Genomic DNA, 15,102 nt, shown 5'->3' with positions numbered 1-15,102 from the left:
CTGGTGGCTGGGTGAGACAGGAGAGTGTGAGGGGAGTTAAAATAGATAGCACCTGAAAATAGAGGAAAGGATCACACTCCACAATGATCACAATGCAGGTAGTTTGGTAAATCAGTGCTGCCTGATGTTTCAAGTGATTGAGGTATGCAGACAGTGTTTCCTGCACTGTTAGGTATGGCTGTAGGACTGAATATAGTGAGTATATTTAATGCAACAAACAAAATGCTGAAGGAACTCAGCGGGTCAGACAGCATTTGTGGAGGAGAATGGACTATCAACATTTAAGATAAGATCTTTACTTATCAGTCACATGTACATCGAAACACACAGTGAAATGCATCTTTTTGCATTATTGAGAGTGTGCTGGGGGCAACCTGCAAGTGTCGCCACTCTTCCGGTGCCAACATAGCATGCCCACGGCTCCCAACCTGTGTGTCTTTGGAATGTGGGAGGAAACCGGAGAGGAAACCTACACAGTCACATGCGGAGAAGAAACAAACTCCTTACAGACAGTGGCAGGAATTGAACCTGGGTCGCTGGTGCTGTAATAGCGTTATGCTAACCTCTATGCTACCGTGCCACTCTTCATCTGGATTTTTTAATGGTAGGCTGGATCTCTGAAAGGGAAACTGTATTGTGACTGGAGGATTTTTTTGGGAATAGATTCCATGCAGTGATCTGCTAAGCACACACTAAGGATATTAGAAGACTAAGAGAAGCATCTATAAACTGCAAGGAATGGGCAAAGAGATAATCCTCCAGACATGTACGCTGCAGGTAGTGGAAGCAATTTGTTCCAAGACATAGTTCTAAGGGCATGGATGCAATGCAGGAAGAAGTCTAATGATCTGGCAAATTATCAAGCTGAGTGAGTTTGATCTTCAAAAGCACGTTCTAACTGTGCACCAGTAGGCTCATCCACTTTTCAACTCACTGCACTTCTACCACCCACTTACTAAAAATCTCAATTACTCAGTATTCAATCTCAAAATGAATGTAATTTAACTCCTCTGGACACACTTAGCGCAGTTACAAACCTTGCAGCCACATCTTACAACTGGCTGTGACCATGACACCCAGCTCACCAAATATATTACAGGATATGCACTGACACATTTTCCTCTTTCTTGCAGAAGGTGGAATATGAAATAAGCCAAGCAGGAGGAAGACAAAGATGGCCATACAATTTTACCCCAGTGCTGCCCATCTTGAGAAGGGGCATCTTTCAATGGCAGCTGGGGACATCAATAAGGAGGGTATGTGCATACCTTATCTGACTGCTCTTATACTGTGCCTTCTTCATCCCTTAAAGTCTTCATCAGAAACTGCAAATGGTGGAAGCAAACTCTTGCTTTTCACATCTCCCCTTAACTGAGAGTGGGCAGTAAGTATGATGCTGCCCACATTTGTCCTGATGTAATTAGACTTCATGGAATCCAAATCAATTCTGATGACTTACATGGCAACACCTTTCTGACAATGTGTCACAGTGTCAACATCTCTGGTGGATCTACCCTACTTGAGGAATAGGATATTCCCAGTGGTACACTGGAGAAGGCTGAGATATTGGCTGGAAGAATATGGCAACATCACCCTTACTTGACAAGGCTAAGGTGCAACTTGTCCAGTTTTGGTACAAGTTGCCCAGTGTTAACTTGAAGGACTTTACAGGTTTGGCTGAAGTACTGAGATTGGTGCCAAATGCTCCATCTGGTTTTCTTATCACTGTTGTTTGATAAAACAGTTTGCAGTTAAGAGTAAACTATGTTTCTGTTTGTCTGCAATTACAAAGTAGTTAGATCCAGTAAAGTCAGCAGATATCCTTCCCTAAATGACATTGATGAACCAGGTGGGGTTTTACAACATTCACAGTCAACATTAATGATGCCAGTTTTTAATTCAGGATTTAATTAATTAAATGACTTTGAATTGCTCTGCTGTCTTTTGTTTTCTGACCTTTGTCTAGACCTTTGGTTTACCCATTCATTAATGTAACCACTATAGAATCATGCACAGGAAGCTTTACTAAAGGACATTCATGAGATTGAATTATCCATTTTGTGGTACAAGCCTGGGTAGTATTCATGCTGCCCAAGTGTATTTCATCACTGCCCCCACCTCCCCACTGCCCCCCCCCCTTTGCCCCCAATCACTCTACATGCCTCAAAACAAATCGAAAGCACTCTGTTTGGCACTGACCTGGTCACAGGAGTTGCCAAATAAACAACCTAGTTGGGCATCAATTGCCTTTGGACTTGCCAGATTTTCTATTAGGCTTTATTCCTTTTGCCACCTTCTCTCCAGAGACACCACAAGGCAATGGTACATTTTTTCATGTAGCTGGAGACTTAGTCCAAGGGTGCCATGGCACATCAGCTCACTGACAGAGCAGCCCATTGCATGAGTGAAGTCTAACTCACCCTATGTTCCCTTAAAGTTTTGGCCTGGGCTCGAGAAGGTCCTTATGACACCACATGAAGGTTCAATAGAGAACATGTCAATTGAGAAGTTATGTACTGATTGGGAGAAACTTACTCGCTTAGCTCTCATTCCCGCATTGCTATAAAGCAGCCACGTAGACTGAAAGTAAGAATCGCCCCAGCATACTGGCACAGAAAAATTTACCAGCAAGTGGATGGTTAAATATCTTCATTTACATACTAGACCCGTTACGTCAGCCTGTGATACCCGAACACATACATGAGATGAACTCACTTATATAACCAAGGTATGGTGCGAAGTCCAGTTGCATAAAGTTCCAAGTGAGCACAGTGATCTCAATATCATTTCTGTTTTGAGTGCTGCATTGTTCACAGCACTCCTAAATTCCAATAGAACATTTCAGAATTTATTAGTTCTGAGCAACTAAACTGGAACATCAAGTTTGAACTGCTTTAGTTCTGTCATGTGACTTCCCCTTAGCTTAACCCTCTTTGACTTTCTGGAATATGTCCTGGGCTCTTCGTGTTTACCTCCTTTTCCAGACAAATTTTAAAATTTGTTTACATTGTGTTCTCAACAAATTTAGTTTAGTACACCTCCTTTTGTTATTTTTGTTAACGCAATATTTAAAATAATATTCCATTTTTTCAGGCTTCAAAGAAACTATTTTATCTAAGGCCTTTGTTATCAGAAACCAATTTCTACTTTTATATAACTTGCTTTATTGTGATAGCTGGTGTCAATTTGGTAGAAATAATGGATTCAAAATTTCTGTTCCCAGTAATAATTATTCCTTGGTGAGTTGAATAACTTATCATGTCCTTAGAACCCCCCCAAAATGTATTATAACCAATTATTTTTTTTCACTTTCTCATAGGATGGGGGCATTACTTGCAAGTAAGCATTTAATGCCTAGTCTTAATTCAGCTTGAGAATATGATAGGGCACTCTTTTTTTTGAACCGCTCTTGTCTATCAGGTAGTAGACAATAGTTGCAGGATTTTGTCCAGATGACCACGAAGGAACAGCAACTTGGAGGGGACCTTGCAAGTGGTGGTCTTCCCAAGCACACATTCCCCTCATTTCTCCAGATGCTGGAGTTTGCTGTTTTGGAAGGTGGCATCAAGAAGCTTTGGAGAATTGATGTATTATATATTGATATTGTAGGTGATGTGGACTGAAGCCATGGTATGCCTGTGATGGAGGAAGTGAAGAATCATATTGGTGGATGGTATCCCACCCAAGTGGGTTGCTTTGTCCTTGATCTCCTCAATATTCTTGAGCATTGTTGGAGCTGCCCTCATCCAGGCAAGTGGTAAGTATTTCCACACATCCAGTCTTTTGCCTGCAGATGGCAGATGGGAAGTCATAAGACAAGCAACTCAATAAAATGCTGAGCATCTGACCTGTTCTTGGGCCCAAAGTATTTATGTGTAGCTCGAGATAAATTTCTCATTGATGGACCTCCTCCAGAATATTTTTAATGAAGGATTTGGTGGCAATATTGCCATGATGTAATGATCAGACTCGCCCTCTAGTTGGAGATAGTCATTGCCTTGTACATGTGTAGCGTGAATGTTATTTGCTGCCTCTGAGTCCACACTCAAGCACTGGACAACATTCAGGCAGGTGAAGGTGGACTGTGTCTTTGTTTGGGGTGATGCAAATAAAGCTGAATAGTGACAACTGTCAACAAGCATTCCTATTTCTGACCCTATGATAGAAGGAAGGTCACTGATGAAACAGCAGAGCTGGTTGGACCAAGGGTCACTGCCCTGATGAACTCCTCCAGTGATATAATCTATATAAATGCTGAGGTGCTTGGCCTCAAATAGCCACAATTACCTTGCTTCATACTGTGAGTGATGGAGAGTATTGTCTTGCCTCCCATTAAGTTCAGTTTTACTGGGACCCCTTGAAGCCACATTCAGTCAAATACCATCACTTTCATCTTGCCCCTGGAATTCACATCTTCTATCTACATTTCAGCGGAGGCTTTTATAGACTTGAGTGGGACTGATAGAAAACAAACTGAGCACTCTATAAGTAGATTACTTGTCCATCATAACATCTGTCACTTTGCTAATAACAAATTGGTGGCAGTTGTCTGGATTAGATTTTTTTAATTGGCTGGACATATATTTTGTCAGAGAGACCCCAGTGTTTTATCTGAATGGAAACAGTATGGCCAGAACTGCAAATGTTTCTGGATCACAAACAGTTTGCACTGTAGCCAGATTGTTGATCTGACCCGCAACATTTGCTGTGTTCAGTGAGGCCAGCCATTTCTTAATATTGTGCAGAGTGAATGAAATTGGCTGAAGATCAGCTATTGTGTTGGTGGGGACCTCAGGAGCAGGCAGAGGTGAATCATCTGGCTAAACATAGTTCCAAATGTTTCTGCTTTATCTTTGGCATTCACATGCTGGAACCTGACATCATTGAGAACGTGATAGATCTTGGAGAGTCGTGATTGTTCAATTTTCCCACTGACTAAATGTAGCAGGCTTGCAGTGCTCCAATATGAACTATTGTGTCTGGGTCATTTGTCTTTAAAGTAGAGGTTACTAATTTGAGATATACATATCCCTGGATTTACAAAAGACATTTCTCTGCAAGGTGCATGGGAGCTATTGAACAAAGGTGTTTTTGTTAAGTTGTAGGTAGTTACTGGAGGTACTTATGTGGTCGACAGAGAAAGGTTGTAGGAAGGGCTAGGGTGATAATGACAATGGCTTGCTGGGTAGGTGATGTGCGAGGGAGATGCTTGGACACAATGGTGATGATAGGTATGGGTGTGATGTTATTTTCACTACCTGCTTCATGCCCATTCTGCCATCCAGATCTTTGAGGACTTCAGTGTGCTCTCTAGCCACTCTTGATGATGGGCATTCAGAGTTCATTCTGTATTTATGCCACTCTAAGTATCCCTTCCCAGTAGCCTTCAACACTGAGGAGTACAGATTCATTAGGTAGGGGAGGATGGTGGCGTGGCTCAGACATCCTCCATCATGAAGTGCTTCGAGAAGCTGGTCACGGCACGCACTAACTCCAGCCTCCCAGACAACCTCAACCCACTGCAATTCGCCTACCACTGAAACAGGTCTATAGTGGATGCCATCTCCCTGGCCCTACATTCAGCTCTGGAGCATCTGGACAGTAAAGACACCTATGTTAGATTATTGTTTATTGACTACAGCTCCGCCTTCAAAACTATAATACCAAGCAAACTCATTACCAAACTACAAGACCTGGGACTCAACACTTCCGTTTGCAACTGGATCCTTGACTTCCTGACCAATAGACCGCAATCAGTAAGGATAGGCAACAACACCTCTGGCATGATTATTCTCAACACTGGTGTCCCACAAGGCTGCGTCCTCACCCCCTACTCTACTCCCTATACACTCATGACTGCATGGCCAGATTCTGCTCTAACTCCATCTAAACTTTGCAGATGATACCACCGTAGTGGGCCGTATCTCAAATAACGATGAGTCGGAGTACAGGAAGGAGATAGGCAGCTTAGTGACATGGTGTCGTGACAACAATCTTTCCCTCATTGTCAGCAAAACAAAGAGCTGGTCATTGACTTCAGGAAGTGGGGCGATGCACATGCTCCTGTCTACATCAACGGTGCTGAGGTCAAGAAGGTTGAAAGCTTCAAGTTCCTAGAAATGAACATCACCAATAGCCTGTCCTGGTCCAACCACATAGATACCATGGGCAAGAAAGCTCACGAGTGCCTCTACTTCCTCAGGAGGCTACAGAAATTTGGCACATCCTCTTTGACACTCACCAATTTTAATCAAAAATCATACTATCTGGATGCATCATGGCTTGGTAAAGCAACTGCTCTGCCCAGGACCTTAACAAACTGCAGAGAGTTGTGGACACAGCTCAGCACATCATGGAAACTAGCGTCCCCTTCATGGACTCTATTTCTCGCTGCCTCAGTAAAGCAGCCAGCATAATCAAAGATCCCAGTCACCCCAGACATTCTCTCTTCTCCCCTCTCCCATTGGGTAGAAGATACAAAAGCCTGAAAGTTCGTACCACCAGGCTCAAGGACAGCTTCTATCCTGCTGTTATAAGACTATTGAACAGTCCCCTAGTACAATAAAGTGAAATCTTGACCTCACAATCTACCTCGTTAGGAACCTGCACCTTACTGTCTACCTGCACTGCACTTTCTCTGTAGCTGTGACACTTTATTCTGCATTTTGAATTGTTTTACCTTGTACTACCTCAATGCTCTGTGTCATGAATAGTATGCAAGACAAGTTTTTCACTGTACCTTGGTACAAGTGACAATAATAAACCTATTCAATTCAATTCAATGGGATATGATAGCACAGGGAGCTGTATTTAACAGGCTGTCATGAGACTTTATGAGATCTGGAATTAAGATTGCAGATCACCATGGCCATTCTTTCTGGTTGTGTACCACTGTAATCCCATTTCTAGTGTGCCTAGCCTGCCAGTGCAACAGATCAATCCTAGGGATGATGATGAAGCAACCTGATACTTTGGCAGAAAGATATGAATATTGTCTGGTTGTTGTTAATTTGTGAAACAGTTCTAATTTAGGTATATCAATGGGTGCTTGTAAAGACTAAGATGACTGTGCCATTGACATTGTAAAGTGCCAGATGATATGTCCAGTTTTATTCTTGTTGGTTTGGATTTTGTGGAAAAGTGTCAGCATTTACCGATGTAACAGCTAACATTCCCGCAAGTGAGTCTGATCAACAGCGCAATTTCTGTACATGCACAGGAAATCATAAAATGCAGTCAATCGGTGTGCAGCTGTTTTCCCCAATGCGCTAAGGGGCCCAAGGCTGTGCAGTTCTCCTCTAATGGTAGGGACTATGCATGATGATCTTGCACCATCGATTGAATTGGTGAGCAAAAGCTATAAAGCTCTGAGGTAATATTAGTGAAGTTAACTTATTTCAATTTCTTTAAGGGTATTTAAACACATATGTTTTTATGTGTCAAGTATTTCAGATGTTTGAGTTTTTTCTAAAATATAAATTATTTTAAAAATGTGTATTTTTAAAATGCTTTTGAACATCACAAACATAACTCTGGATTTCAAGTCACATGCAAGATCAGACTGGTAAGGATGGCAGAACTAGTTATGAATTAGTAAAGTGCAGTCACTGTTGTAAGAGAGGTGAAACCTCAAACCAATTTGTAATCTGGAGCCGGTATCAATTATATGCCAAGCAAAATTCCATATATATCAATGAGATAAATGACCTGTTATTTTAGTGATATTGTATCCTGGGTGGAATATTGGCCAGAATACTAGGGAAGGTCCATGGTGACAGACACAAAGGACTTATGGTGTGCGAAGTTGGTGTCGATCTCTTTAGGTCAGTAAGGACTAAATATATGGTGATGTAAAATATGTTCAAAATTTTGATGGAGCAAATAAGTTCTTCCGGTGGCAGACTGGTCAGTAATAAGAGGACACCAATTTAAGTTGATTAGCAAATGAACTCAAGAAAATGAGGGAAATAAAAATTATATCATGAATTGTGACATTTTGAAAGCATGATGGAAGCAGATTCAGAGGTAATATTGTTGAGGAGACTGAACTAAGGTAAGGTTATTGCAGGGCCATGTGGAAAGGAAGAGGAGTGGGGCTTGTTGGATAGTCCGCTGAACTTGAGGTTGTTCTTGGTCCCAGCTCTTTCCATGGTGCATCATTCTGAGGAGGAGAGTACTGTCTTCTCTCTTTTGAATAATGCTAGACAATCATTGACTGTCAATGAAGAGAGCATTTTGAACAGAATGTTCTAAACCCTCAGGCCTGGCAAATTGAACAACCTGAACTCAGCAGTGTAAACAAAACACAAACAAAATGAACAGACTGCAATAAGCTGAGTCACAAATGTTAGAGTAAAAGCACAAATATCCTTCATTTGCTGAGAGCATGCATACAGGGATTTACTTTTCTGGAAGAAAATACAGGCTTCTTATTTGTTCCTGTTTTGATGCAGTACAAGTGCAACCAGCAAAACTTGGATAAGCTTAGGAACAGCTATAAAGTAACCAACGTAAACCCAAAAGTCAGAATTCGACTCAGAATACAAGAACTGAAAGCTGACCCTAAATAATGCCAATAGCAAGATCACTATCTCAAGATAAAGGATAAATTTGTTTATATTACAATGGATTTCAGCATCTAAATTAGGATTGCATTATATGAAGGTGGTTCTCACCAATGAAGAACTGCTCCATACCAGGAAGTTATTTGCCTTTGTCTAATTATATTCCAAGAATATCCCTCAACAAATTTGTGTTCTGATAATCTCTGCTTAAACTCACTACACTTGGGTAACTGGAACATGTCTTGTGTCAACCAAACAGAAATTAGAACAAGACAAAGATTTCTCATTAGCTTGGTTCAATGACTCTTAAATAGATAATACATTTCCACCCTTGTGGGTTATTCGACTGATTCCAGAAAGGATTCCATGTGACAAATTGTCTCAACACCACCTTTCCCAGACATGAGTGGAGTATATTTATGGTTAGCAATCTTTGCTGATGCATTGGTACTTATGTGGAGGTGCAATGGAAACCTCATCTTGCATTATTTATATTTATTTCTCTAAATTTGGCTGATGTTAAATGATAAATTTTGTTCCCTATTACATGAGAACAGATCACAGAATTAGAAGCAAATCCAAGGTGCACAACACTTTGATGATTTTCTGAGGATTTTTTTTGTTAATTGACTTCCTTCTCGTAACTTTAATGACGAGAAAATTCCCAAGAAGATTGTGAATTGATTGCATTGACCTCCATGTCAGGACTAAAGCCCTGAAGAATTTATCCCTACAACTTAAAAAGAAAGCACTTGTAATGTTGACATGATTAAAGCATTAAGAAGCAAATTTTATGGTAATCTCCTGGATTAAGAGAACAAAATAGAACAGTTCAAATTTTGTCTATTACAGATTACCTGATCATAAATATCTAAGGAGTATTTTGGATCTATATCTAGCATGAAATCTGTAACTTGTTTTAGCTTCATGAGTTAATTACATCATTCAAAGCATTAAACAATCACTATGTTATGGAACATTCTATCCAACAACACCTTTTAAAGCACTTTTGCCATCTACTCATTCCTTATAGCACTGTGGTACTATTTACAGACAGGCTATTTCTGAATTTACAGAAGCAGAATCGCCCTTTGGAAAATAAGCCAGCATAAAGGAGCCAGAATACTAACTGAAGAGCATTGAGCAATAGGTGAGCTGGGGGTACTTTTGGGTGCAATTCTCACCTCCACATCCCCTTTTCATCCTTCTTCTGGGCCAGTGCCACATCTACCAATCTGCTGCGAATGAGTTTGGTACAGTTCAGTGACATGCTCTAAGTCCACAGATATCGTATCTATTGTTTGGTTTAAGGCCACAGACATAGGCCAAAGCTTGATGGGCCGTGGTTAGTGTCTGTACAGACTGATTTGAAAGCCTTGGGTGAAACTTTATGGAGGCAGCTTCTCACATCAAGACATGCAGTCTTGCAATGTCTTCTCCAACAGTCACTAGCAATTGAATTGGACTCATCCATTCTCTCTGCTATTGCAGGCATAACATGCCAGTTATTACATGGCAAAGTCGATGGTGCACTTTAAGCATTGATCTTCTCATCCATACCCTTGAAGTGCACTGTGCTTCTAACAAATTCTCCACTGCAGCCCCTGCCACAGTGTCTGCCCTGTTCAGTCATATGAAGTGTGAAGCACCATTTGAAAATCGAATAAATAGAACAAAAGGATGCACCACAGTGGTGGTGAATAACCGTATACCCTACAGAAATCCACCCACAGAAGGAGTGGGACGCTGTGAAGAACTTTCCTGATGGATGTCCTGTGCCACTGCCTATAAAGCATGAAAACCCAGAAAGACAAATGAGACAGGAATGATTCAGTCAAACAACAGTCATATCTTTCCATACCCAATTGCTTCATGGTTCAGTCATTCATAAAATAAAATATTCATTTCTTAAATTAGTTGTTAATCTAGAAATCTATAATACAGGACTGCATGCATGTTAAAGCACAGAAATGGCATGTTATTGACAGAATGAAGCATCCCACAGCCCATAGATTAGATCAAAGCTATGTGGATCTTGCTTATCCAGTAAGCAAGTGAGCTACTGGCTTATTCAGTAAGCCAGTAGCACTCACATCAGAATGAAGTGCTTTGAGAGGTTGGTTATGGCTAGGATTAAGTCCTGCATGAGCAAGGACCTGGACCCGCTGCAATTCACCTACCGCCGCAACAGGTCTACAGCAGATGCACTCTCACTGGCTCTCCATTCTGCTTTGGATCACCTAGACAACAGCAAAACATACATCAGGCTGCTGTTTATTGATTACAACTCGGTGTTCAACACCATCATCCCCCCAGTACTAATCAACAAGCTTCAAAACCTAGGCCTCTGTACTTCCCTCTGCAACTGGATCTTCAACTTCCTCATCAGGAGACCATAGTCAGTACGGATCAGTAATAACATCTCCTCCTCACTGACAATCAACACAGGCACACCTCAAGGATGCTTGCTTAGCCCACTGCTCTACTCTCTCTACACTCATGACTGTGTGGCTAAGACAGTTCAAATGCCATCTATAAATTCGCAGATGACACCACTGTTGTTGGTAAAATCTCAGATGACAACAAGGAGGCGTACAGAAGTGAAATAAATCAGCCGGTTGAATGGTGTCACAACAACAACCTTGCACTCATCATCAGCAAGACCAAGGAATTGATTGTGAACTTCAGGAAGGGGAAGTTGGAAGAACAGACATCAGTCCTCATTGAGGGGTCAGCGGTGGAAAGGGTGAGCAGCTTTAATTTCCTGGGTGTCACCATCCTGGAGGATCTATCCTGGGCCCAACGCATTGATGCAATCATGAAGAAGGCAGGCCAGCGGCTCTACTTCATTAGGAGTTTGAGTAGATTTGGTATGTCACCAAAGACTCTATAGATGTAGCGTTGAGAGCATTCTGACTGGTTGCATCACCACCTGGGATGGAGGCTCCAGTGTACAGGATCTCAAAAGGCTGCAAAGGGTTGTGGACTCAGCCAGCTCCATCATGGGCACAACACTCCCCACCACCAAGGACATCTTCAAGAGGCAGTGCTTCAAGAAGGTGGCATCCATCACAAAGGACCCTCACCATCCGGAATGTGCCCCCTTCTCGTTACTACCTTCAGAGGGGAGGTAAAGGAGCCTGAAGACCTAAATTCAATGATTTAGGAACAGCTTCTTCCCCTCTGCCATCAGATTTCTGAATGGTCCATGAACCCATGAACACTACCTCGTTATTCCTTTTTTTGCACTATTTATTATTTTTGTAATATATAGTAATTTTATGTCTTTGCACTGTACTACAGCCACAACACAACAAATTTCATGTCATATAAGTCAGGGATAATAAACCTGATTCTGATTCTGAATGTTAAGCAATTAGTGAGGAGAGAAGAATCCATGAATATTCCTATCCACAATGATGGCAAAGCCCAGCAACTAAGTGACCAAGACAAATCTGAAACCTTTGCAACCACCTTCAGCCTGAACTGCTGAGTAGGACCCATTTTGATTACATCCTGAGATTCACCATGAAAAAAGCCAGTCTTCAGTTAATTTGATTCAATACACACCATGTCAAGGGATGGTTTGATGCCCTAGAAGCAACAAAATCTATGGATATCAACCACATCCTAGTGGCAGCATTGAAGATTCATGTTGCCGGTCTCATTGAAGCTCTAATGGAGCTATTCCAATAAAGTTAGAACACAAGCACCTATTCAACAATGTGGAAAATTGGTCAGGATGGGTTTGTCCACAAGTCACAGGAAAATACCAAACCTGCAAATCTACTCATATTCATCACTAAATTGAGGAAAAGTTAGTAGTGGCACCAATTATCATTAATCTGGTCACTAACAATCAGGTTGGGTTCTGCAGGGGCCATTTTGCTCCACAGCTGATCAGAGTCTTGGCCCAAACATGGACATAAGAGATGTATTCAGGAAACAAGCTAAGAGTGACTGCTCTTGACATAAAGGCAGCATTTAACTTAATGTAGTGAAACTGAAGTCAGTGGATCAGGGAAAACTCTCCATTGGATCATTGGGGGTGTTTAAAGAGGAGGTATCTTGAAAGATCATTTTTGAAAGATCAGGAATTGAGGCAGTGGTGAACCAGCACAGAAGAGGAGATGAGACCTGGGGCAGATCAGCCATGATCATATTGAATATCAGGCAGGCTTGAATGGCTAAATGGCTTACACCTGCTACTATCTTCTTATGTACTTTTGTTCTAATAGGTGTTCAATTTGCCAGTGATGCTAGATTCCTGTGAATGAATAACAATAAAAATGTCAAACTCTCACGCAGTCAGACTCAGACTATTCCTGCCCAGAACTTCATATTGTTCTGGTCCTAGCTTCTCGTCCATTGGCCACAATTATTCTCAACACTGGTGCCCCACAAGGCTACATCCTCAGCCCCCTACTCTACTCCCTATGCAGTCATGACGGCATAGCCAGATTCTGCTCTAACTCTATCTACAACTTTGCAGATAATAGCACCGTAGTGGGCTGTATCTCAAATAATGATGAGTCGCAGTACAAGAAGGAGATAAAGAGCCCAGTGACATGGTGTCATGACAACAACCTTTCCCTCAATGTCAGCAAAGCAAAGCAGCTGGTCATTGACTTCAGGAAGGGGTGCACATGCTCCTGTTTACATCAACGGTGCTGAGGCCGAGAGGGTTGAGATCTTCAAGATCCTAGGAGGGAACATCACAAATAGCCAACCTTGTAGACGCCACAGCCAAGAAAGCTCACCAGTGCCTCTACTTCCTCAGGAAGCTAAAGAAATTTGGCATGTCCCCTTTGACTCTCACCAACTTTTATCGATGCACCATAGAAAGCATCCCATCTGGATGCATCATGGCTTGGTATGGCAACTGCTCTGCCCAGGACCGCAAGAAACTGCAGAGAGTTGTGGACACAGCCCAGCACATCACAGAAACCAGCCTCCCCTCCATGGACTCTGTACTTCATGCTACCTTGGTAAAGCAGCCAACATAATCAAAGACCCCACCCACGCACCCCAGACATTTTCTCTTCTCCCCTCTCCATCCAGGCATAAGATACAAAAGCCTGAAAGCATGTACCATCAGGCTCAAGAACAGCTTCTATCCCACTATTATAAGAATATTGAACAGTCCCCTAGTACCATAAGATGGACTCACAATCATAATCTACCTCATTATAGCCTTTTGTCTTATTGTCTAGCTGTACAGTTACAGCTTTCTCTGTAACTGTAAATCTTTATTCTGCATGCTGTTATTGTTTTACTTTGTACTGCCTCAATGCACTGTGGTAATGAAATGACCTGAATGAACAGTATGCAAGACAAGTTTTCACTGTACCTCAGTACATGTGACAATAATAAACCAATTTACCCGTGTGCACACCAGTGTGCACTCAGCAGCCAGCCTCCTATGTTTAGGAATTCTCTTATTGCATCCTTTCTTTCCCCCCTTTGACTTTGATTCTCCTTAATACTGCCCACTAGTCAGGCTTCCGGAAATTCCAGCTAATTGCATCTTCTCTGGCTTGACATTCATTTTTGTCGAATTTCTCTGTAAGATTTACTTTGGGACATTGCCTATGTTAAATGTTCTATGTAAATGCTTGCTTTGTAAAGCTGTTTTAACACCCAAATTTTAACCCATCTTTTATCCTTTTCAAGAGGTGATAGATCTACTGTATATTGCCAATATTTTCAGTCTTTGCTCTCTGTTTCATAATAGATGAAAAGCAATTTCCAAAAGCACTGTACCGTGCACAGCACCAGAGTCCATCTGTGCTTTGAACATTAGTTTGGTTCTAGGTGCAGGATATGTTGACATTCATGTGTGTGAAAACCTGCACATACTAATTTTAAATTGCCATAATGTTGATGCAGAAAAATGTTGAAGGGTAACACATTCCTTCATTGTTGAAACACATTAAGTAATTTGCAAGCGTAACATAAATCACAATCAAAATAAAGCACACATGCTAAAATCTTGCTTGGATAAATTGATGGGATTTACCTAAATGTTCACTTAAGATATAAAGTTTATGTTGAAATACATTGATAGGTGCATTGTATAGAATGAATGTGGATATGTTGTTACAGTACTTATACAGTGTTTATCTAAATTGTCTCTTTCTTCATGACTTACATGCTTTATGTTCTGGTTTTAATCTCATTCTACCCATTCCCTTAGGAATTTTTGGGCACATTATTCAAATAATAAAGTTAATCCATCCAACACAAGTCTGAAAGTACTCATCTGACTTGGAAGCCTTTCTCAACCGATCTCAAGTACCTGAAATTGTTCCCAGACTTATCAAAATACAGCCTTTCAATAAATTAGCTTATAGGCCCCTGTATAATTTATATTATTTCTGAAGATCATTAGCTCTCTATCTTTCTACCTCACCACTACATAACTAACAGTTTCATTGTAATACCACCCAGATGTTCTTGAAGCAGAATCTGGTGCGATTCTGCTTTTTTCTTTCATATGTTTCTTATCTGTTTCACATAATATAACTTTTAAAATTAC

The sequence above is a fragment of the Pristis pectinata genome, chromosome 6, assembly GCF_009764475.1.
Source record: "Pristis pectinata isolate sPriPec2 chromosome 6, sPriPec2.1.pri, whole genome shotgun sequence".
Classification (NCBI taxonomy): domain Eukaryota; kingdom Metazoa; phylum Chordata; class Chondrichthyes; order Rhinopristiformes; family Pristidae; genus Pristis; species Pristis pectinata.
This window is presented reverse-complemented; position numbering follows the sequence as displayed.